This window comes from Bubalus bubalis, chromosome 23 (assembly GCF_019923935.1).
Source record: "Bubalus bubalis isolate 160015118507 breed Murrah chromosome 23, NDDB_SH_1, whole genome shotgun sequence".
NCBI lineage: Eukaryota > Metazoa > Chordata > Mammalia > Artiodactyla > Bovidae > Bubalus > Bubalus bubalis.
This window is the reverse complement of record NC_059179.1, coordinates 36335468-36359201: the sequence shown is the minus strand read 5'-3', so window position 1 is coordinate 36359201 and position 23734 is coordinate 36335468. Positions and strand designations below refer to the sequence as shown.

General features: G+C 45.8%; 1 long non-coding RNA gene across 1 annotated transcript; it reads right to left on the bottom strand.

Annotated features, from left to right (window-relative positions):
* Positions 1 to 6366: 6366 nt before the first annotated feature.
* LOC123331366 lies at positions 6367 to 22773 on the bottom strand. Its single transcript, XR_006547954.2, has 3 exons — positions 22302 to 22773; positions 8932 to 9078; positions 6367 to 7143 (listed from the first exon to the last, which is right to left on the bottom strand). It is a non-coding gene; the product is annotated as an uncharacterized LOC123331366 (long non-coding RNA).
* Between the last annotated feature and the right edge of the window lie 961 nt (positions 22774 to 23734).

The following is a 23734-nucleotide window of genomic DNA, read 5'->3' as shown; positions in this document are numbered from 1 at the left end:
GGAGGCCACTTGCTAGATGCACATTATAGATTTTTCGACTGCATCTAGGGGCATATGTAGGAAAACTGAGATGAAAGGTCCAAAGACCCAGAGTTATTAAAAAAAAAAAAAAAAGGGTTGAGGTGTCTCCAAGTGCGAGAAGAACCTCAGATCAGGTGGGAAAAAAAATGTAGATTTTTTCATTGAGAAAACAAGCTTAATTTGGAAGAGGAAACAATTATTCATAAAATCCACACGTTGTAAATGTATGACCTCTTGTCCCATCAGAGAGAGATTCCAAATGGCTAAGAGCTTCAGGATGATTAACCTGGGTTAGATTAACTTTGTGTTATAAATGGATCAAGTCCACACGGTTTAGGGGTTACAAAATTGTCCATTCCCACTAATGTATTTTCATAAGCAGTAGAAATAAGAAAATGAGACATAAGAAGATAACTCCATCTACTTGATTCCAGAAATGTTTCCTGAGTACCTACTATGTTTTGATGGGAAGGGTGTGATCCTCTGGGGAGAAAGAAACAATCTCCTAGGAGTCTGTGGTCTCTGGCAGAAGGGGTTCACTGACTCAGCATCTGGATGGGGAGGGATCCTGACAGTCATCACTTTCTCCAATTGGTCTCAACCAAGGTGCATGCATGCATGCTAAGTCGCTTCAGTTGTGTATGACTCTGTGACCCTATGGACTGTACCCCGCCAAGCTCCTTTGTCCATGGGATTCTCCAGGCAAACCTACTGGAGTGTGTTGCCATGCCCTCCTCCGGGGGATCTTCCCAACCCAGGGATCAAACCTTCGTCTCTTACATCTCTTGCATTGGCAGGCAGGTTCTTTACCACTAGCGCCACCTGGGAAGCCCCTCAACCAAGGAATGCACAACAAAATACACAATCAGCCCCTTCCTCAGAGACTATCCAATAGGTCAGGGCCGGGCAGGTGAAGTGTTAGAAAGCTCTCCAGGTCATTCCACGTGATGAAGATCTAGTCTAATTCTTCCACTGTCCGGAAATGCCAACTGAGGCAGTACAAGGTCTTTACTCCTTCTTGCAACTTCTTTTCATCGTCACATTTTTCACCACCTCATTGACAGTCACCTCCAATGCTAGAGGATTAAGACAGGGAGGGAAGGAAGAAACTGAGGTCAGCTATTTGACGTGATGTAGCCTCCAATACAGGAGACTTAGGAAACACGAGTTCATTCCTGGTGTTGGGAAGATCCCCTGGGGGAGGGCAGGCAACCCACTCCAGTATTGTTGCCTGAGAAATCCCATGGGCGGAGGAGCCTGGTGGGCTACAGCCCAAGGGGTCACAAAGTCAGACACGACTGGGCACACACACCAGGCTCATGGTGAGCTATGAGCAGTAGTAATAATAGTAGATGGGGAAGGACTGGGTTCTGCGAACATCATCCTCCCCACGTTCGTGACATAGCATCAGAGAGTGGTCCCTGCCGTGGTGGCTCCCAGGACAGAACCGGGGACCACAGACCTATCAGGCGGCCTGCTGCCCGTCCAGCTCTTGACTAAGACATCAGGTGCCATTGATTTATTGCTCAGAATATCAGAATGCCTTTTACATCTTCATGCAGGCCTGGGTCATTTCTTTTTGCTTTTCCTCCTTTTCCTTTGATATTTTAAATTGCTTTGGACACACCAGGAGCAAAAACCAGAAGGGGGCTAATGCAAGTCTTCCGTAGGACCTGAAACTGTTGGAGTTGCGGTGCAGGCTCCTGCCTCTTGAGATCAGAGTGAACCTGCGAGTACAGTCAGCTTTAAAGAAAAACCCAACTCAAGAAAAAGCCCGAGTCAAGAAAAAACTGCGTTTGTTAGGAGAATTCATGGGGAAGGAAAAAAGCCTTCACAGGAATAAACATGATTTTTTATTAAAACTCAAAACTTGCCAAGTGTGCGCAGCTTGCTGTCTGATTAGGGTCCACAGGGAATTTGAAAATCCAGGGGAAAATAATGCACCGAGGAAAAAGTGCTGGATCAGGGAAACAGCGGAGAAGCAGCAGAGGGCCCAGGAGGCCAGTCATTACTGATGCTGGAGACGGAGGGTGTCAGGGAGCAGAATATCATTTGAAGGCCCGGGGAAAAACTCAGATGAGGGAAAGATGGTGTGGGATCACTTCCTCTGCACACACCTCTCCCCTTCCCCCGGGCAGTACCCCAACTTTGCAAGGCTCCTTCAGCAGGATCAGGAAAAGGGGAGGGTGAGCATCATTGAGGCTCAGGATGAAGTCACTGGTTCTACCCAAGTCCAGGCACTCATGACCCCAAGAGCCCTTTCAGCTGGGATCAGACTTCATCTTTGCCTCTCAGTAATCCTAAGCAAGCTTCCCTGGTGGCTCAGAGGGTAAATAATTTGTCTGCAATTCAGGAAACGTGGGTTTGATCCCCGAGTGGGGAAGATCCTTTGGAGGAGGGCATGGCAACCCACTCCAGTATTCTTGCCTGGAGGATTCTATGGGCAGAGGAGCCTGGTGGACTACAGTCCTTGCAGTTGCAAAGAGTCAGACGTGACTAAGCCTGCATCCTGGTCTGTTAAGATATTTCACAAGAAGTCTTTGCTGGGCAGGTGAAAAGACAAGAGAAAATGTAAAATTCCTTGGCCCAACATCTGTGCCTCCCAGCAACTCATTTTCTGTTCTTCAATCACCAAGTCAAGACCAACTCTTTGTGACCCCATGGACAGGCCTCCCTGACCCTCAGCATTTCCCAGAATTTGCCCAAGTTCATGTCCATTGAATTGGTGATGCCATCCAACCATCTCATCCTCTGTCAGCCTGTTCTCTTTCTGCCTTCAATCTTTTCCAACATCAGCGTCTTTTCCATTGAGTGGGCTGTTTGCATCAGGTGGCCAAATATTGGAACTTCAACAACTCAGTGCCCATCAGTTCATCCATCCATTCATTCATTGTCAGTAATTTCATGGTTCTGATTTCTCCCCTGGAAATGAACCTGAAGTGTGTCCTACACAGAATTGCCAGGTTAAAAAAAAATTCATTAAATAGCAAAGTGATCCACGAGAAACAAAACAAACTCTCCCTCCTAGAACACAACCAAGAGTCTTAGGCAATAGGTGTACATACTTCAAATATCACAGTTCTGCCCAATGCTCTCCCAACTTCAATCTGTTTTTGTGTGTCTGAACTATCTGGGTTGGTATGTGTAGTAATAAAGGCTCCTGTTTGTCAAGTGTTGCTTGAGCTATGGAGCCCAAACCTCGTGAGTCACCCTGTGGTTGCCTTCCAGACAAACGTGAAGACTTGCTGTCTCATCCATAGCCAGAGCCCAAATTCACAGCCCTTCCACAGGCATCCTGCTCATCCAAGCTCAGGTCTCCTCAAGCTGAGGCTTTTTATGGGAACAAGGCTCAGGGTGAGGATGGAGACCCCCCCCCCCCGCCTCCCTGCATCACCCATTAACTCATTCTTAAAAATTTCACTAAGTGGCTGGTTTTCCAACAGATAGCAGGTAAAAGGGATCATATTATAGAAAAATCGGAGCCCTGTTGAGTAGCTTCAAGTCTTCCTTTGGAGATCATTAAATACTTAATCTGAGATGAAACTGAGGTGTTTTAAACAACTGCTGACTAAGGAACAGTTAGACATATTTAAGAAAATAAATTCGACTGGTGGCTCAGATGGTGAAGATGGTAATGAATCTGCCTGTAATGTGGGAGACCCAGGTTCAAGCCCTGGGTTGAGAAGATCCGTTGGAGAAGGGAATGGCTACCCACTCCAGTATTCTTGCCTGGAGAATTCCATGGACAAAGGAGCTTGGTGGGTTACAGTCCATGGGGTCCCCGAAAAGAGTTGGACATGACTGGGTGACTAACATAGTGATAAAAAATATTTAAAAATCCTCACATATGGAGGTGCAGTCTTGAAAGTTTTATTCTGCTGTTTGTTTTTATTGTTCGGTTTAGTGGGTGCCTCCAGGGCTCCGAGGTCCCCCTGTAGCACCGATGCCATCTCCCCATCAGCCTCAGGAGAGATGGGACCCATGGAGACCAGGGGGGACCCATGGAGACCAGGGCTGAGCCCCATCCCACCCGGGGCTGGAGCATCTGCTTTTCTGCTGCTGCAAGTCCAATTTCCGAAGATGACTTCCAGAAGGGACTCTAGAAAGCCCTTGAGCTGAGATGCATGTACAACTGCTTCAGACTCAGGGTTTATAATTCCCTTTTCCCAGAGAGAGACATAGCCTGGGGAGCATTTCCAAAATTGAAGCAGTTTGGGACCGTGAGATATTTAGTCTAACAGGCCTCCCTTCCCACGAGGCAGTTTCCAAAAGTAGAGAAGATTCTGGCTGCCTTCGAAAGAGCCTCCTGTGGGCTTTCCTTCTCAGGGCTTTGCATTCTTCCACAGCAGACAAGATGTTTAGAAAGAACTAGAAGGTCTTCTCCCCATACGCCCTGAGCTGCCCCAAACTGTCTAAGCCTCTTCTCAGGGAAGCAGAGGGAAGCTGCTCAGATGGGCAGGCAAGCTGCCAATCAGGAGATGGGGTGGGTCTGGAGAATTGGCAGAGCTGGGCACACCCCACCCCACCCCCAACCCCAGCAGAGGGCAGGGGACATGCCAGAGCCCCAGGCCCTATTGATCAGGCAACTTCCTGGGCTACAGTTTCTGCCACCCCTCAAAGGAAATGAGCCAAGGGCTCAAACTGAGTCCTAGAAATTCCTGAAGTCTGTCCACAGAATTTTTGGAGCATCTATTAGCATCTCCAGGCACTGTTCCTGGAGACCCTCTCCTGATGGAAGAAGACAGTAAATACACAAACTTGGAAAATAAATGAAGACCACCCAAAGGAGAACCAGGGGTTGAGGATTCCTGACCCAGGGATTGAATCTGGGCCTCCTGCATTATAGGCAGATTCTTTATGGTCTGAGCCACCAGGGAAGCCCAAAGGAGAACAAGCAGAGGCTATTTATGGAGTGCTTCCTAGAGCAGGGAGCCAGCTACCCTCACTCATGTTCAGTTCAGTTCAGTCACTCAGTCGTGTCCGACTCTTTGTGACCCCATGAATTGCAGCACGCCTGGCCTCCCTGTCCATCACCAACTCCTGGAGTTCACTCAAACTCACGTCCATCGAGTCAGTGATGCCATCCAGCCATCTCATCCTCTGTCGTCCCCTTCTCCTCCTGCCCCCAATCCCTCCCAGCATCAGAGTCTTTTCCAATGAGTCAACTCTTTGCACGAGGTGGCCAAAGTACTGGAGTTTCAGCTTTAGCATCATTCCTTCCAAAGAAATCCCAGGGCTGATCTCCTTCAGAATGGACTGGTTGGATCTCCTTGCAGTCCAAGGGACTCTCAAGAGTCTTCTCCAACACCACAGTTCAAAAGCATCAATTCTTCGGTGCTCAGCTTTCTTTACAGTCCAACTCTCACATCCATACATGACCACTGGAAAAACCATAGGACCTTTGTTGGCAAAGTAATGTCTCTGCTTTTGAATATGCTATCTAGGTTGGTCATACGTTTCCTTCCAAGGAGTAAGTGTCTTTTAATTTCATGGCTGCAATCACTCATGTTAGGTAGAGTCAAAGGGAGGCAGGATGTGGGACAGCTTTAGACATAAGCGGATGTAAAAGGAAGGCTTCAGGTGTGCCCTGACTGCAGGCTGGTGACCTTGGGCAGCTGAAGAGGGGTTAACAGAAGCAGAGCATCCTATGTGCTTGGTTGGGGGAGCATATTTGACTCTCTTGAGTAGGTCCTGAGTTGGAAGTGCATGGGGTTCAAACATTAGAGGGAGCTGGTCCTCTCTGACTCAGGCTGGCCCATTGTGTGCTGGCTGCTACAGAGGTGGTGGGTTAGAGTTCTACTGTCACATGTGGTCTAGCCATTGTCCATTTGTATATATAGACTCACAAATCAACAGGTAATGACCGCCATGATGAGATACCGCTGTATGTTGGTTAGAATGGCAAAACAAAAACAAACCAAAAAACCCATAACACCAAGTGCTGGTGAGGATGCAGCTGGTGATGAGGCAACTGCAGCTGCCACCTCTTGCTGTGGAAATGTACGATGGTACTGCCATTCTGGAAAAGGGTTGCAGATTCTTGTAAAGTTAAACATGCAGCTACCATAGGGCCCAGCAATTCTTACTTCTACTTATTTACCCAAGAAAAATGAGACCTCATGTATTCACAAGAACCTGATCACAAGTTGCGGAGGAACTGTAATCACATTCACTCAAAACTAAAAACAACTCAAATATTCTCAATAGGGAATTAACATTGTGCAGTCATCCACACAATGGAATACTACACAGCTACAAAAAAGGAACGAACTACTGGATCCAACATCATGAATGAACCCCACACACATTACACTAAGAAAGGAGGACAGACACGAAAACACCACATATTATATGACTCCAACATTTATATGATGTTCTGGAAAAGGCAAAACTACAAGAACAGAAAACAGATTGCTGAGGACCAGGTGTGGAAGGATTGACTCCAAGGGGGCTTGAGTGAACCTGGGGAGTGATGGAGCTGTTTCAGATCTTGACTGTGGCCATGGTTAAAGGACTGAAGTTTCTCTCAATGCTCAGAAAACCGTGTATTAAAAGGAGTGAATTTTACTGTGTGTAGATTCTATCAGGAGGATGGAAAAACATAATGGGAAGTTATAACGATTATGAAGAAAAACAAAACCAGCTAAGGGAAGAGAAAGACACAGCTAAGGGGTTGCGTTTTAGATGGGTGGCGGGGGAGGCAGGGGAGTGACACTGGAGCAGAGAGCTAGTGGGTCTAGTGGGCATATGACCCTCTACGGGAGAATGTTCCAGGCCACAGGATGCAGAGCAGGGGCCCGAGGCTGGTGCTCCAGGGAGGGTTTCAGGAATAGTTGGTTGGAGAGTGAGAGGGGGCGTCAGAGCCACAGCCCTAAGCCCCAGCAAGAACTTTAGGTCTGAAGTCGGCTGGTGGCCATCAGGTCAGAGAGTGACTCACTGTGACTTCCACCTTCAGAGGCCTGCCCTGGATCTGCTGGGGGGAAGGAGCAGGGGGCACTGGTGAGGCAGTGATGGGTGATGATGGCTCAGACCAGACAGGTGATGGTGGGGACGTGACGGTGGTCCTCTGATTTGGCTTTGGAACCCCTGCAGTGGTTGAGACAGGATTTGCTGATTGCTTCTCTGTGGATGGCGAGAAAATTAAGAGAAGAGAAGGGTCTGGAGTGAGTAAGCCAGTGAGGGTGGGCTGGGCCTTGGGCACAGCCAGAGCAAAGGCCAGGGAGGCCAGGGAGAAGGGGTGTAGGGTTCTGAGTGCAAGGTGAGCTGATCCATTTCCTGCAGGGATCTTGCTCTGGATCCCAGGCTCTGCCCTCACCAGTCGCAATCCTTGGAAAGCCCTGAAGGAAATCTCTGCTCCTACCTCTGCCACTGCTCTCTCAAGACACAGCTAGCAGTAGCCAGCCCATGGCCCGCGGACCACCCCTGCCTGCTCTCTGTCTCTGATTCTTGGGCTCCTCTTGTTCCCTCATCTCCCTGACAGTTTTTCTCAGGCCTTGGCCTCTCCTCTCTCATTTCAGGCATCCCTTCCCTTTCACCATCTGTATCTCCTTTGGCTATTCCTGAATCTACCTTCTAAATCTCACTCCTTTCCCGTCGGTGGCCCCACGTTTCCTTCTGCCTGTAGGAAGCTCCTCGGCAACTCAAGTTCAAGATTTTGAAAATCAGGCCTTTAGTCTGTGCCCTCCAAGAGAGCCGAAGCGTCTCTAGCCGCCCACACTAGACCTGTCATCCGTCTGCAGTTTCCAATGACAAGTTCCAGAGTCATGTCAATTAACCTCTGGTCAAGAGGCTCTTCCCTTCTTGTTACCGTCACAGCCACTGCCTGGGCTCAGGGCCACATTCTGGACCCCGGTCATGACCTCCTGAGGGGTCCCTCATTTTTCTCCAACCCCTCCTCCTTGCTATCAGGAAAACTTTTCCAAAACTTCCGTCTGCTTCCTTAGCAAGAATCTCGTCCCGGCTTCTCCGTCTGGCCCAAGGTAATGATGCAATTTACCATCCAGACCAGGACGTGAGTGTGTGCTAAGTCACTTCGGTCATGTCCGACTCTTGGACTGTAGCCCACCAGGCTCCTTTGTCCATGGGCTTCTCCAGGCAAGAATACTGGAGTGGGTTTCCACGCCCTCCTCCAGGGGATCTTCCCAACCCCAGGACTGAACCCAGGTCTCCTGCTTGGCAGGCGGATTCTTTACCACTAGTGCCACCTGGGAAGCCCCCCACCTACCTCCCCCCGCAAGACCAGGACATTCTGAATGGGAGGGAGCTGTTAGAGGTCAGGCTGGGATGACAGCATTCACCAGAACACAAAGGTGTCTCATTCTGGCCTCATCTGCTAGCCTGTCTCCCACCCCTACCCCAGTCATGATCTCAATGGGGTCACAGCATCAAGATTAGCCTTGTGTCTGTGGCCATGCTGTTTTTTGATATTTGAAATGACTCTCCTCCTCTGCAGTTATATTTAACCCTGCTTATCCTTCAGACGTGGCTCTCCCCCGACGTGTCTGCCAAAGTCAGCTAGAAAGTTGCCGGGGTGTCCTCAAAAATCCCTCGTACTTCCTCTGGCTCTGTACCCATGATAGCTTTGGCCCTGGACTGCTGCAGACAAGGCTGCAACCTCGAGCAATTCCTTAAGAGTAGACACCTCAGTCTCCACATCTCTAAAATGGGTGTAATAGCAGTGCCTCCAGGCCCTTGTGGGCGCTGAATACTGACGTACTGTTTGTGAATCACTCAGAGTGGTGGAGGGGAGGGGTACTCACATGCTTGCTCTGATAACTGTCTCACAGCACCTATCATACTGTGTCGCAGACAGAGATTCACCTCACAAAATCAAAAAGCTTAAAGCCACAGTTTTTTCCTCTCTCCAACCCTGGGTACAGTCCTGACTTCCTGGTAGGTGCCAATACACACCTGAATAATGGAAGACTCCAGGGGTGGGGGAGGCGACAGAAAAGGCTGGTGGTCTGGCTCAGCGACTGTGGGCTCTTGAGGGTCAAGCGGAATCATTAGCTGCTCCTTTGCAAGGGGTCCCAGGAGGAAGCCGAGTCCTAGGAAGGTCTGGAGAGATGCAGTTTATCAGATGCAGACTTGAATAAAAAGTCTACCTGCAGGATAAAACCCCCCAGCTTCTCTTTGCATGGTTCCACTGGGTGTGCTGTGAGCTCATTAGTTCTAAGCCCATGTCACTGGTTTTGAATATTTCCCCATCTTTTGGCGCATCTTATATGTGTGTTTAAATCCCATCCGTGCTGCACTTCACCGCTGTTCAACAGCCTTTTGCATTATTTCTGTTCTCAGCAGAAGCTGTGTGCATTCCTTCCACCTTGCAGCCCCCACCACCTGCCCTGGCCCGCTATGTTCTAACAGGTTCAAGGGGACCAGTGGAGGAGCCAGAGGCCTTTCTTGAGGAATCCTGCATCACCATGGACTGTGTGACCCCTAATCCAAGGAGGAGAGAGAGAGAGAGAGCACACAGGACTTGAAACAGAGGCAATGGCTATTTGCTATTTTGCTAAAGGACAGAGGAGCCTGGCAGGCTGTAGTCCACGGGGTTGCAAAGAGTCAGACACAACTTAAAGACTGAACAACAACAAAAGCTGGAACAAGGGGGATTCTTTCATGGAAGATAAAAGGCTAAAAATCAATGACAGGGTTGTCTGTAGGCTCAAGTTTCATCTTATCTCAAGAAAGGAAACACACACATACACGCAGGAATCAGTTACTCCAGCCTTTTTCTATTAGATTTAGTTCAAAGACGTCACTTGCATTGGCAATCAAGTGGTATGGGCTATTTATTTGAAGGATACTTGATAATCCATTTGTTTATTGATCAAGCTAAGCAGATGTCTGTAACCCTGTTTACTTGGAAGGAAAAGACATCTTCTATTACATGAAAGAGAAATCTTCTATGGGTTAAAAAAGAGTTCTGTTCACGTAGAAAAACAAATTTATTGGGGTAGAAAAATAAAATCAAGTGCTGTCTAAGCTATGAATATGTTCAGAAGAACCCAGAAAGTTATGTGAAATTGAAGATCTACAAAGAGGTGGGACATTTTCTCATTAAATCATAGTTGGAGAGAAATGAACCAGAGCCTGGGGAGTGGGTGGAGGGGCGGGGAGCTCCAGAGAGATTGTTCCCCAGTTTTGGAGCGTTGGATGCCTGCAGACACGATTTCTTGGGAGGAACACGAAGACGGAGTTGGACATTCAACCGTAAAGATGGCAAAGTGAAATGTTAGTCTGTGTGAAGGAGGAAGTGCGCCAGAGGAAAATCATTGGAGCCTTATAAAGGGTCAGGCATTTTAGATAACAGTGAATTTTTGATTGCTTAAAAAATGTTCCAAAAACAAGCTATGCATGGACAAAGATGTAAGTCAGTTCCTTTGTGGCAGGAGCAAAGAATCTTATAAACAGATTTTTGTAACTTTGAATGCCAATCACATCACCAGGAGCCGTGGGCTTTCTGAGAAGAAAACCATTTCATGCACACTCTGGACTGACTGCAGTTACTTGAGGCTGAAGTCAGGATTTTCTCCATCAGGTGCTGTTGTCTGAATACTGGTGCACTCCCTGGCACCCCCACCCCCACCCATTCATATGCTGAAATCCCAACCAGAAAGGTGATGGTGTTAGTAGGTGTAGCCTCGGGGAGGTGATTAGGTATTAAGGGTTGAGCCTTCATGATAAGATTAGTGTCCTAATAAGAGACTCCAGAAAGCTGGATAGTCCATTCTGCCCAGTGAAGACACAATGAAAAGATCCCTGTCTGGGAAGCACTGAGTCTACTGATACTGTGATCTTGGACTTTTCAGCCTCCAGCACCATGAGAAATAAATTTCAGCTGTGTATAAACAATTGATGGGATTCTGTTATAGCAGCCTGAATGGATGAAGACATTGGAGCTAAACCCACTTTACTATAATGAGAGAATCACAGTGTGTTGGAAGTGAGGGTGGCCTCCACTATCCCCAGCACTCTCATCATGCAGAGGAAAGTATAAGAGAAGAGGTAACTGATCCCTCATCACACAGCTACTTGCTCAGCAGAGGTAACTGACCCATGAGCACAGAGTTAGCTGCTGGCATCCTGAGGATGACCCCTGGGCCAGCTCATGTGTGTAAACGCTGGCCACCAGAGGGAGAGGATGGTCATTTGAGGAGACGATGCCAGGCATTCTGGCACGTAAATATTCCTTTAGAGTCTGAGCCCTCTCTGCTTCATTACTGACATTGAGTAGGAGAAGTGATATTCAGTGACACTTGGGCCATGCCTAACTCTTTCATTAACAGCTAGGTTTCTAGGTTCTGTGTTGGATGCCATGTTATTCTGCTATGCATGTTATTCTTTGACTGTCTGTGGGCTTATGATTTTCCATGTGACATCCATTTAATCAGATCCTTTGGTGTCCCACAACTTGTTGTTTACTGATTATGCCTCATCTCAAATTATTTCCTCAACTACCATCTATTGGACTGAACTCCAGCCTCTAGAGAGTCAATCCCCCAGGCTGAGGCATCTCTAGTTCACTAGAGGGTCTGATTTGTTCAACGTTGGTATTTTCTACCTTCTACCTCTTAAGTTTCCTGTGGGTCTTATGTTCAGTGTACTTCTAGATTTCCTTGGCAAGGCAGTACAGTGCGAGTCATGCATTGTTGGGTAGACCACCGAGAGTCTGCTTTTTTCTCTGCAAGTGGAGAGTTACAGCAACCACATCACAGGCCACTGAATGGAGCAAGATGTTTTCTGAGAACAATGGTGTCACAACAAGTATTAGTGTTAGTCCCCTTTGGATGGTTCTTTCTCTATATCATGGGTACTTTTAATTCACATGTGAACCACATTCAATGAGTTCACAGGGTGAATGAGACCATCCAGAGGAATCCATCATTTGTTCACATCAGCCCTGCTGGGAAGGCTAGAAAAGGCAGTCAAAGTAGATGAAACGTCCAACCAGACCCTCTCCAAACAGTGAGCTGAAATGGACAGCTTAAAGGAAATATTTTTTTCATGATGTGCTGTGTGTGTGTTAAGTTGCTTCAGGCATGTTGGACTCTTTGTGACCCTATGGACTGTAGCCCACCAGGCTCCTCTGTCTGTTGGGTTCTCCAGGCAAGAATACTGGAATGGGTTGCCACGCCCTCCTCCAGGGGATCTTCCTGACCTCCAGGGATCAAACCCATGTCTCTTATGTTTCCTGCATTGGCAGGTGTGTTCTTTACCACTAGCACCACCTGGGAAGTCCCATGGTAGTGGTGAAATAAAATGGGCATATTGGCTATACTACTTCACAAGCCACTTAACTCAGGTGTATAAATAGTTCAACTATTCCCCACTACTCAAACCATTTATTTTCCCAAGCTTCCATTCCAACTGTGGCAGAATTTAAGGCAAGTTGAGGAAACTCAGCTACTTGAAGGTCTCACCTAAGGTTTCCAGTTGTATCTCTCCCTTATGGCACATCTACCCTCTTGTGGGCAGAGTGATGGGAAGCAGGGGGTGTGCCCATGTCAGTGGGAAAGATGGTCTTTGTCTCCTGCCACCTTCTATTCATGGAGGCATCTCTGTGAAAGGTTGCTGCTGAACCACGAAAGACGCCGGGATTTTTGGCCTCCAGAGGAGAAGAATTCAATCCGGGGCCAGAAATGAGGCTTGATCGCTCAGAGCTTTTGTGTAATAAAGTCTTATTAAAGTATAAAGGAGACAGAGAAAGCTTCTGACATAGACATCAGAAGAGGGCAGAAAGAGTACGCCCTCACTAGTGTTTGCAATGGAGTTATATACTTTTAATTCGTTATTACAGTGAATCAAAAGAATGTCTGGAGGTTGTAAAGACCTTACTAGACCCACTCCCATAATTTACATTTTAAGATAACAGGATTAGTCAGAAGGTTTTTTCCAGAAACTGTCCTCAAGCAGGATACATTATTGTTATATAATCCTAAGGGATGTAGAGGGAAAAAAGTTTGTCCTTTTCTCCTCCTTGAGAATTCCAGACCCCTTTCTCCTTGGGGACCCCTGGATTTCTTATCAGCCTGCCTAGGAATTGACTCATCTGGGGATGGCTATCACTCTGTTTTGCTCTGCCCAGCAACATCCCCATTGGTATCTGCTGAGGCAGCTGGTTCTCTGCTAACCTTGGACTTGCATGATCCACAGGCTGCTGTCAACAGCCATGACCTTACGGCCCTGACACACAAAGGTTTGGACATGCACACTCCCGTGACCTTTTGTCTTAGAGCAAAGGTAGGACAAGGCCTTCAACTCTTTGTCCAGCTTTCTCTTCTTCTCTATATTCTCCCTGTCATCAGTATAGGCATCTCTCATGGCCCCTTTCCATGGCTGAGCATGGCTGAGGGCAGAGGTCCATTGGCTAAATATTCTGTCAAACCTATTGCTCCTGCTAAGCTTTGGATCTTGGAATATTAAAACTCAGAACTGAATGTTAATGTATTTTCTTTCTATTTTGCTTGGCTTTTCTTTCTCTGGGACCAAGAAACCAGGTCTGTCCTGCTTGACTATCTGTTTTATAGTGAGGGTGAGGTACACCACTAAGATGATGTAAACAAACAAAAAAGGGCAAAGTCCAAGAAACAAAAATGAAAACAGAAACCCACCTAATAAATGTCACATGGCAAAGATGCTTGCTCCTTTGAAGAAAAGCTATGACAAACCTAGACAGAGTATTAAAAAGCAGAGACATCATTTTGCAGAAAAAGGTCTGTATAGGCAAAGCTATGGTTTTTCCAGTAGTCATATACAGACGGATGTGCGAGTTGGACCATCAAGAAGGCTGAGTGCCAAAGAATTGATGCTTTCAAACTGTGGTGTTGAAGACTCTTGAGAGTCTTTTGAACAGCAAGGAGATCAAACCAGTCAATCCTAAAGGAAATCAACCCTGAATATGCAATGGAAGGACTGATGTTGAAGCTGAAGCTCCAAATTGACTCATTGAAAAAGAACCTGATGCTGGGAAAGATTGAGGGCAGCAGGAGAAGGGGGCGATAGAGGATGAGATGGTGGGATGGTATCACTGACTCAATGGACATGAATTTAGCAAACTCCAGGAGCTTGTGAAGGACAGGGAATCCTGGTGTGCTTCAGTGCAGGGGTTGCAAAGAGTCGGACTCAGCTTAGCGACTGAACAACAAGTCCTCTCCACGGGCAAAGCACAGCAGTGGTGGAGAGAGAGCTGAGCGGTGAAAGGTAAGCTGGCTCTTTCCAAGAGAAGGAATGAGCACCAGGGGCGAGGCTCTGTGCTCCGCAGTACTGGAGGTGAGAAGCCGGCTTCTGAGCGCCCCGGCTCCTCGGCAGGCAGTGGGATGAGTGGTCACCAGTATCGTTCAGCAGCTCAGGGTGTTTAGGAGCAGACATCAAGGCTGAGAGCTCACTTCTGAAAAGAAGCTGTGCTTGCAAGATTGTGACAGCTCCTTCCCCCTCCTTCCCAGCAGTGCAAACAATGATTCTTCACATTAGTCTGCCTCCCTCCAGACCCTCATCCATCTCCATCCAAATGGCCCGAGATGCACACTGTCCAAAGAGCTCCTTTAAAAGCCTCCCTCAGCACAAACGTGCCGATGCCAGCCACGGCTCCTTCTCCCTGCTGGAGGTCAGGTCCCCCCACCCCTTGTCTGCAGAATCACCGCCTCCCCTGAGACCACTGGCGCTGTGACCTCTGCCCACCCGGCGGCAGCCCCTGCTTTGCATGAGACCCTAGTGCCCCTACTAGGCCTTTTCCGGACCCATCTTGTGTCTCTCCATGGCTGCTAATGACCACCCTTTATTCATTTCAGCGGCCTGTTGGGTCTCCTCAGAGCTTCTGCTTTTGACCTTTCTCAGTCCTTATTGTCCCGTCAAATGGTTTTGGCGGAGAAAAGTGCAATTGACTCAGCTCACTGTAGAATGGCAGCTGGCAGGCATAGGTGAAGCTGGTTTTCTAATTGTCCTTCTTCTCTGTGAGCTGCTAAAGTCAAGCTCAGCTTCTCCCTCTCCACTGCCACCCACCCCTCCCCACTCCCAAATGTCCTTCCTCTTTCTGGGAGGGAGAAGATGGTAACAGTGACATCATGCACAGGTGACCGCCTCACTAGGCTCCCTTGGTCTAGTTTCTTATCCTAACCCAAAGAGGATCTTCTTTTGACAGTGTTTGAAGGTCTTATAGAAATGAAACGATTAATTCCATCTGCAAACTATATTAAAATCATGAAAAGGTAACATGGCTGGATTACAAATTGTGCCACAAGGAATTGTAGGGACTGTAAAGCTGGTGTGTTAGTTTCCTATGGCTGCTGTAACAAATTGCCACAGAGCTAGTGGCTTAAAACAAGAGAAATGTATTTTTCTTTCTTTTTTTACAGCTCTGGCAGCCAGTGGTCTGAAATGAGTCTTTTGGGACTAAAAGCAAGTGCTGCTTCGCTCTGAGGCTCGAGGGGAGAATCCCTCCCTTGCCCCTTTCAGCTTCTGGTGGCCAATGGCATTCCCCAGTGGGTCGCTCATCACTCCAACCTCAACTTTGGTGTCACACTGTCTTCTCTTCATCTGAAACCAATCCTCCCTCTGCTTTATTCTTACAAAGACATTTAGGGCCTAACTGGATAAACTTCCCATCTCAAAATCCTTTGTTGTTGTTGTTGTTGAATGGCTAAGTCTGTCAACACCTCGAGTAGGGCACAATGCCACCATCCATCTCTTGGAAAGGGACCAAATGGCCAACTGACTTGAGATTAAGCATTGCGTGTGGCATTCTGGAACATTCATTCTGCCCCAGGCGATGAAACATTACCACCATTTAATCTTCCCAATTTAGCAGCTAGGAAATCCTGGTGGTGGTGGTTTAGTCAAGTCTGACTCTTGCAATACCATGGACTGTGGCCCACCAGGCTCCTCTGTCCATGGGATTTCCCACACAAGAATACTGAAGTGGGTTGTCATTTCCTTCTCCAGGGGATCTTCCCAACTCAGAGATCGAACCCGAATCTCCTGCATTGACAGGCAGATTCTTTACCTCTCCACCACCAGGGAAGCACCTCAAAATCCTTACTTCCATAATATTTGTAAAGTATCTTTTGCAGTAACTTATACAGGTTTCAAGGATTAGGACATGGGTATGTTTGGAGGCCATTATTCTGCCTACCCAAACAGGAAGACCATTTTCAGCTTGGGCCCTACACAGGAAGGGATCCCTCTTGCCAAGGGGAGTGGATGACACCCAGCACTCAGGGAGATCACTGGCACGATCTGAGTGCCAGCAGACAAGGGAGACTGCTGCAGGGTCACTCAAGTGGACCAAAAGTATTCCGAGGGTTAGCACATAACATAAGCAGATGACATTTTGCAGAGTTGTGTGGAGAGAAAATCATAGTCACCAAAACAAGTGATGATTCCAAGTGATTCGAGACTAGAAGATTGTGGCAGATACTGATGGCTGCCTACCCCCAATGCACTTCCCATCTTTATTGCTACCATAATCCTGATTTTCCCTTGAACATGCCCAGCCCCAGAGGCTGAATCATCATTGGTCTAAAGCTGGGATCATGATGTAGACTCAATAGGTCTGGGGTGGGTCTAAGACCCTGCAATTCTAACAGGTTCCCTGGTGAAGTAATTATGCTTCTCCTTGGGCCACACCTTGAGTAGAGAGGGTCCGAGCCAGTCACAGAAATCACATTACCCCTTGCTGGGGACTGGTCCAGGGTGAGCATGTGACCCAGTCTTGGCTAATGAAAGCTAAAAAAAGATGAGGTGAAGGTCAGGATGGACTTCCAATAGAGATTTTCTCCCTGATGAAAGACCAGAGAATTCTAAGGAAAAACCAAGATCGCCCTTTGTGTAATGTCACAGGAAGACTTGAGGCCTTGAATAACAGCAGCTATCTTGTGACCAAGAGAGACACACTTGAGGAGAAAAGTCAATCCACTGAGGAGGAAAACGAGGGGAACATCTCTGAGCCATCAAAATCTCCGGACTCTTATTACCAGATTTTTTTGTTAAGTAAAATATAAATTCCATATGGTTTAATCCCTGTTTGCTCAGGTTGCTGTTGTTTGTAGCTGCATATACCTGACCTATGGTTTTTCCTGTGGTCATGTATGGATGTGAGAGTTGGATTGTGAAGAAGGCTGAGCGCCAAAGAATTGATGCTTTTGAACTGTGGTGTTGGAGAAGACTTTTGAGAGTCCCTTGGACTGCAAGGAGATCCAACCAGTCCATTCTGAAGGACATCAGCCCTGGGATTTCTTTGGAAGGAATGATGCTAAAGCTGAAACTCCAGTACTTTGGCCACCTCAGGCGAAGAGTTGACTCATTGGAAAAGACTCTGATGCTGGGAGGGATTGGGGGGAGGAGGAGAAGGGGACGACAGAGGATGAGATGGCTGGATGGTATCACTGACTCGATGGACGTGAGTCTGAGTGAACTTCGGGAGTTGGTGATGGACAAGGAGGCCTGGCGTGCTGCGATTCATGGGGTCTCAAAGAGTCGGACATGACTGAGTGACTGAACTGAACTGATACCTGACCTCAGAAGAAACCTAAAGAAGAAGGAAAGGCATGGAGAACTGGAGTCCAGATACAACCACCAGAAGGAGACTAAAGGACTAAAGACTAGAAACCCACCAGTTCTTCACAGTGAGGAGTAGAATTAAACTCCTGTGTGAACCTCCAATCACTACTATGAGGCTTTATGCACTTACTATATGGTAAGTGTGCCTTTGGTTCTCATTCCAGAGTTTATAATAGGGTCTCAAGAATCCTTTAGTTACTTCTGTAAGTTACAATTGGGTAGATACTACCTGTAATAATTAGGAATCTAATGTTGACATTGAGCTGCTAAACCCTTTAAGTCACTTCCCCTTTTATCTAAAATATCTAAACCCCCTCCATGTAAGATATTTCTTGCATGTCCCTTTCAGTGTGCTTATTTCAGTCTGGGCACCACATCTCATGCAAACACTTCCCAAATCCTCCAAATGCTCCCTCAGCTCCATGCATCACAGCAATCAGTCACAAGATTAATTAATCCTCAGTGTAACTTGAGCTACTTTAAAGAAAATCCCAGGCAAATAGACATAAATACCTATTTTTCTGGTAGAATTGTTTGTTCGAATTCCCTCATTGAGATCAGACTTAATTATGCAATATCATAGAAATATACAAACATCTGTGATTTTATTTCTAAGCACATTTGAATGACAAAGACTTCAATATCCTGTGTGTTTTCTGTAACATGATGGACCTTCTTGAGGCTGGGGGTAGGGAGAGAAGGGAGTTAAAGAAAGAAGGAAAAAAATGACTTCCTTTATTCAGAGGCTATGGAATTCAAAAATATATCAAACAATCAAAGGAGAGAGACCCGGGACGTTTCACAGCTCAGATTCTAGGTTCTATACCAACTTTTCTTTTAAGAAGCAAATCTTAAGGACGTCACCATTGCCTCTGGGATATGGCTATAGCATGCCTATAGCACTGATTAGCTACATAACTTCTAAAGGAGAAGGTTACTAATTTGTCTGACAACTCCCCTCTCATCAGTGCCGTCCTTCTGTTTTCTGAGTCAGCACACTTACTCATCGAGGAGCCTGCATCTTGCCGAGTTGTCACTTCTATCAAACATAATGCCCTCTGGGTTTATGCTCATCATTAAAGGGGGAAAAAAAACTTGTTAGAGTATTAGCCGAGCCCAGTGCAGCACTGTTAAATTAATTTTTAGAGATGTATCTAGGTCAGACATCTGCATGTTGCATATAAACACACCAGCTAGTTACCCAGCTTTGGCATGTTTCTAAAATGTGAGACCCATGCTTGTTGGAGACTTGCTGTTTATTCTGGCCCTGAATGGAGAAATGACTATTTCTCCACAATATAATCTTAATGTAATTGGGATGTCTCTTCTGAAAGTTGGCTGCCACAAAAATATTTTCAACCATCTCTATTGGAGACTAAAGGACATTAACATTTCTGTTTCTGTTAACTAGCAGTTCTTCATATAGAATCTTTTAATGTCCAAATGATTGATTAATTCTCCGCATCTCATTTTATCTACTGAGTAGAAAGAACGTCCCTTTAGAGGCGATGAAGGTTTGACACACAGCTGAAACAATGAAGGCACAATATGTTGTCCTTTGGGTAGAAATTAAGCTTCACTGAGAAATGAAACAAGAATTGAGTATTCTGGTGGTGGTGAATAAAAGATATTTGAAGTATGTGTACCTCAAAGGCTCTCTTGTAAAAAAAAATAAAGAAAATGTGTGAGAAGGCTATGATACCCATTTCTTTTAATGTGATACCATGCCAATTTGAAATATAACCAAAGTGGGACAAAATCAGAATAAAAACTGTGACCTCGAAAATGCCACCCCTGTGAGGATTTCTGTGCTGTTTTAAGGATATATATTTTTTGTGAAGGGCTTCCCAGGTGGCTCAGTGGTAAAGAATCTGCCTGCCAATGTAAGAGCCTCAAGAATCTCGAGTTCAATCCCTGGGTCAGGAAGATCCCCTGGAGAAGGAAGTGGTAACCCACTCCAGTATTCTTGCCTGGAGAATTCCATGGACAGAAGAGCCTTGTTGGCTACAGTCCATGGGGGTCACAAAGAGTGCCCACAACTGAGGGACTGAGCATGCTCACACGCATGCACTAACCTGATGGGTTCTAACACAGCCTTCTTGGAGCTAATGCCATAAAAATCTAAGGCACAGTAAACCAGGCTGCACAATAGCATTGCCATCTGGTAAGAATGCAGAGAGAACCAGCCAGCATGTCCTGACGTGGGCCTTTATGAGACAGATGAGAAAACTAAGATTGAGGAAAAGTGAAGTAGCCAGACTAGTTTCACAAACACACTTTCATTGAAAAGGGTTGTGTGTCAATTCCTATTATTGTAGGACCTGTGTAAGGAAAGGAAAAAAAAGGATGGTTAGTCCCTCAGTCGTGTCTGACTTTTTGCAACCCCATGGACTCTCAGGCTCCTCTGTCCATGGGGATTCTCCAGGCAAGAACACTGGGGTGGGTTGCCATTTCCTTCTCCAGGGGATCTTCCCGACCCAGGGATCAAATCTGGGTCTCCTGCATTGCAGGCAGATTCCTTACCATCTGAGCCACCAAGGAAGCCCAGACCTGTGTAAAGAAGTCTTCTGAACAGCTAGTTCTTATGAGAATAATACAAGAGTTCTAGGAAAGAACTGGAATGCCTCTTATTGCAACTTGTAATGCGATTTGAACTGATACAAATACAGGGCACCCATTATAGCCTGTGCTTTATTCTCAGAGAGCTCCGAACCCTGGGAAGAGTTGGGTAAGCAACAGTGCAAGATAGAATCCAGCAAAGAGAGGTTTGTTCAGTACAGGGTGTGGAGAGAGTCAAAGAGGGCAGTGTGATAAATGCTATCCAAATGGAGTAGTAACGATGGATAAGTGAGTCTCTGCGAGGGCCCTGACCACCTTTCTGATGACCTTCTGCTCTGGGCTTTGATGAACCGCACAACCACAGAGATTTGTAAATCCCAACCAAGTGGAATGCTGACAATATGATCACATCAAGATGTAACTTGTAATTGCAAAGTCACATTCAATTAGATCACTGGCACTTTTTGTGACCCGACGATATGACATGATTAGGTCTGAAGCCAGCCCAGGAACACGCACGATGATTGTGTGATTAACTAAGTCGGTTCACGGGCACGGTGAGTCATGGGCATTTGAAAGCCTGAGGCTGCCTAGAGCTGGGGAGACTTACAGCTCATTTTTGTGATGGCTCGGAAAGCTCAGATTGCTCATTAGAAACGGCAAAATATCCTTTCAATTAAAACTGTTTCGATCGTTAGATATTATAATAAGGGTATGATGGCTGGAGTTTTTGACACCATTTTTCTCGCTGTTGTCTGAAAGCTGTGTGTTAATTAATCACCAGCAGGTTTTGGGGCACACTCTGATAGATCCTTTCCCATATCTGCCACTTGAACTTGGGAAGGTTAATTTTCTCATCTGTAAAATAGGGGATTCTAATCATCCTTTCTTATTGGTTGTAAGAGGATTAAATAACATGCATACTTTCTGGCACATAGTAGGTACTATTCACTATTTGAACTTTTAGGAGATATCTGTCAAAACAGAATCATCTTCAGGAAGCTTATTCCATACCTATTGATTGATTTTAAGGGCAAATGTAAACAATGAAATGACCATTCATGCCTCTACAGGAGAACCTAGTCTCCCCAACACCCAAACTGCCTTATGATACAAGAGTCAGAAGAATTGATGGAAACAGAGCAAATCACAATCAAACTTATTACACAATGTGGCCTAATTATACAACTGAGAGATACACCAGGCCAATTCATGACCCACAGAAGTATGCCACATGTCAGGGAAAGCTGAGCGAATGAGGTCAGTCTGTGCAGTGGGCGGGCACTTGGCCCAGATGGATTTATGAATGGGCATCTCTCTGAAGCTCTATACCAGCAAATTCAGCACCACTATGAAAAAGAAAAAAAACGCTCCTTACTTCAAGTTCTCCAGACTTGTCTGTTGAGCTAACTGGAGCCCTTATTATAAGCACAGATATCTGACAGAGCCCCAGATCATTCTTATCAGCAGGGCTGGAAAACATCATCCTGGTCCAGCTTTTTACAAGCCAGTCTGGCTTCTGGCAAGGCCCACTAGTACAGGTGGACTAGATTGCTATTTTTATTCATAAGTTTGTTTTCAAATGTTTGTGATTCCAGTAAAGCCCTCAAGGGAGCTTCCATGAATTAAAATATAGGCACTAATGTCATCTCCCTGCCCAAGTTCACCACTTAGCCCCTACCCAACTGATCCAGAAATTCCCCAGAGTTCACCCCAGAGACACAAGGTCCAGCTGCTTCCTGACAGAGCATCTCTGAGAAACACACTGGAATACATGAAGGACCTGGAGTCTTTGTTCAGTGGTGCATTCAAACCATGGCCATCTCCTTCTGATTGATTTGTTTACAACAGGAGCTCTGAAAGTGGGGTCACCAGCTCCTGCCTCAGCATCACCCGAGAACTTATTAGAAATAAAATTCTTGGGCTGCGTCCCAGAACTTTTGAATCAGAAACTCTAGTATTGGGCACCAGAAATCTATTTTAATAAGCCCTCCAGGTGATCTTGATGTACTCTAAAAGTTTGAGAACCACTGGTTAAAAAAAAATTTTTTTCTTTCACATTTATTTCAATACAGAGAACCAGTATTTAACTAGTTAGGCCTCTCAAACATTTCTTTACATTTGTCTATATTCAGTTGGTTAGAGGAAGGAAAAAAGAAACCCACCTCATTTCACGTGATTGACGTTCCTGCAAAGTAGCCTTGACTTGAAGATATCAAAATGAGATGATCAGAACCTTTTTATTAGAAAAAGCAGTATTTTAATTCTGTTACTTTGAATATTTATATTCATAAGCCAGTAGTCTCCTGCTGAAGTCATTTTTTATATGAACTATGATCTAATCATAGTGTAATGCCTCTTCAAGGTGCAACTTCTCCATAGATTATGAGTGTTTCCATGTACATAATGCAATGTGATTCAGCAGCTCAAGCTGTGAAGTCATTCAGGCCAGTTGTCTAAGGAGTGAAAAGAATTTTTTAAACCTAATGGTCCCTTATGACTCAACCTCTTTGATTCTTTTGCTGTTGCTAAGTCACTTCAGTTGTGTCCGACTCTGTGCGACCCCATAGACGGCAGCCCACCAGGCTCCCCCGTCCCTGGGATTCTCCAGGCAAGAACACTGGAGTGGGTTGGTTACCTTTTCCTTCTCCAATGCATGACAGTGAAAAGTGAAAGTGAAGTGTCCGACCCTCAGTGACCCCATGGACTGCAGCCTTCCAGGTTCCTCCGTCCATGGGATTTTCCAGGCAGGAGTACTGGAGTGGGGTGCCATTGCCTTCTCCGGATTCTTTTGCTACCTATATGTAAATTACTCTTACACAAGCATGTTCTATAAGTGTATATAATAAATAAGGGTGTGAGATGTATGTATAAACACAACTATACAGACAGAGAAATGAAGTTTGTAAATAAATAGGACTTAAATGGGAGGTCTACGAAACACACACACAAATGCATAAGGATAACCATATTATGTAACACAATATACTCTATTTAATAATTCTCACATTCGTGTCTAAAACTCAGAAGAGCAGAGTTAAATGAACGGGAATTGAAAGTGCATGATAAATGCGTCCCTCATAGCATTTAAATCTCTTCCACTTGATTAAAAATTCTTAGTTCCTCTTCACTGAATTGTTTAGAGTTTTTGAGCAGCCTCTGCCCTGATTAAAACAAATTAGCATCAAAGATCCCCTGTTGAATGAGAAATCATTAATTGAGAAACATGCAATGCTCCTTAATTACCTTTAGAACAGTGAGAGAACAAATAATCTCAGGTTCCAGAGGGGCCTCCTGCTCTGCACTGTGGACTCATTTCATGTAGCTGCTGGAATAAAACTCAAGTTGCAAACACTATTGGGGAATATCAATGTGAGCTTCAGTAAACACACTGCTGATTGTTTATCTAAAAGAAAAATATCTAGATAAGGACTCAGAAGTAAAGAGGGGGAAATGTCTGAGTTTATTATCTTGTTGAGAGCTTTCAAAGTGTTTTACATGGGCCAATATTGGTTGAGAAATAATATAAGCTGTTCTTTCTGGTACAAATTTTAATGCTTTGTGTAAAATACTTCATTTATGTAATTATCTGCTAACA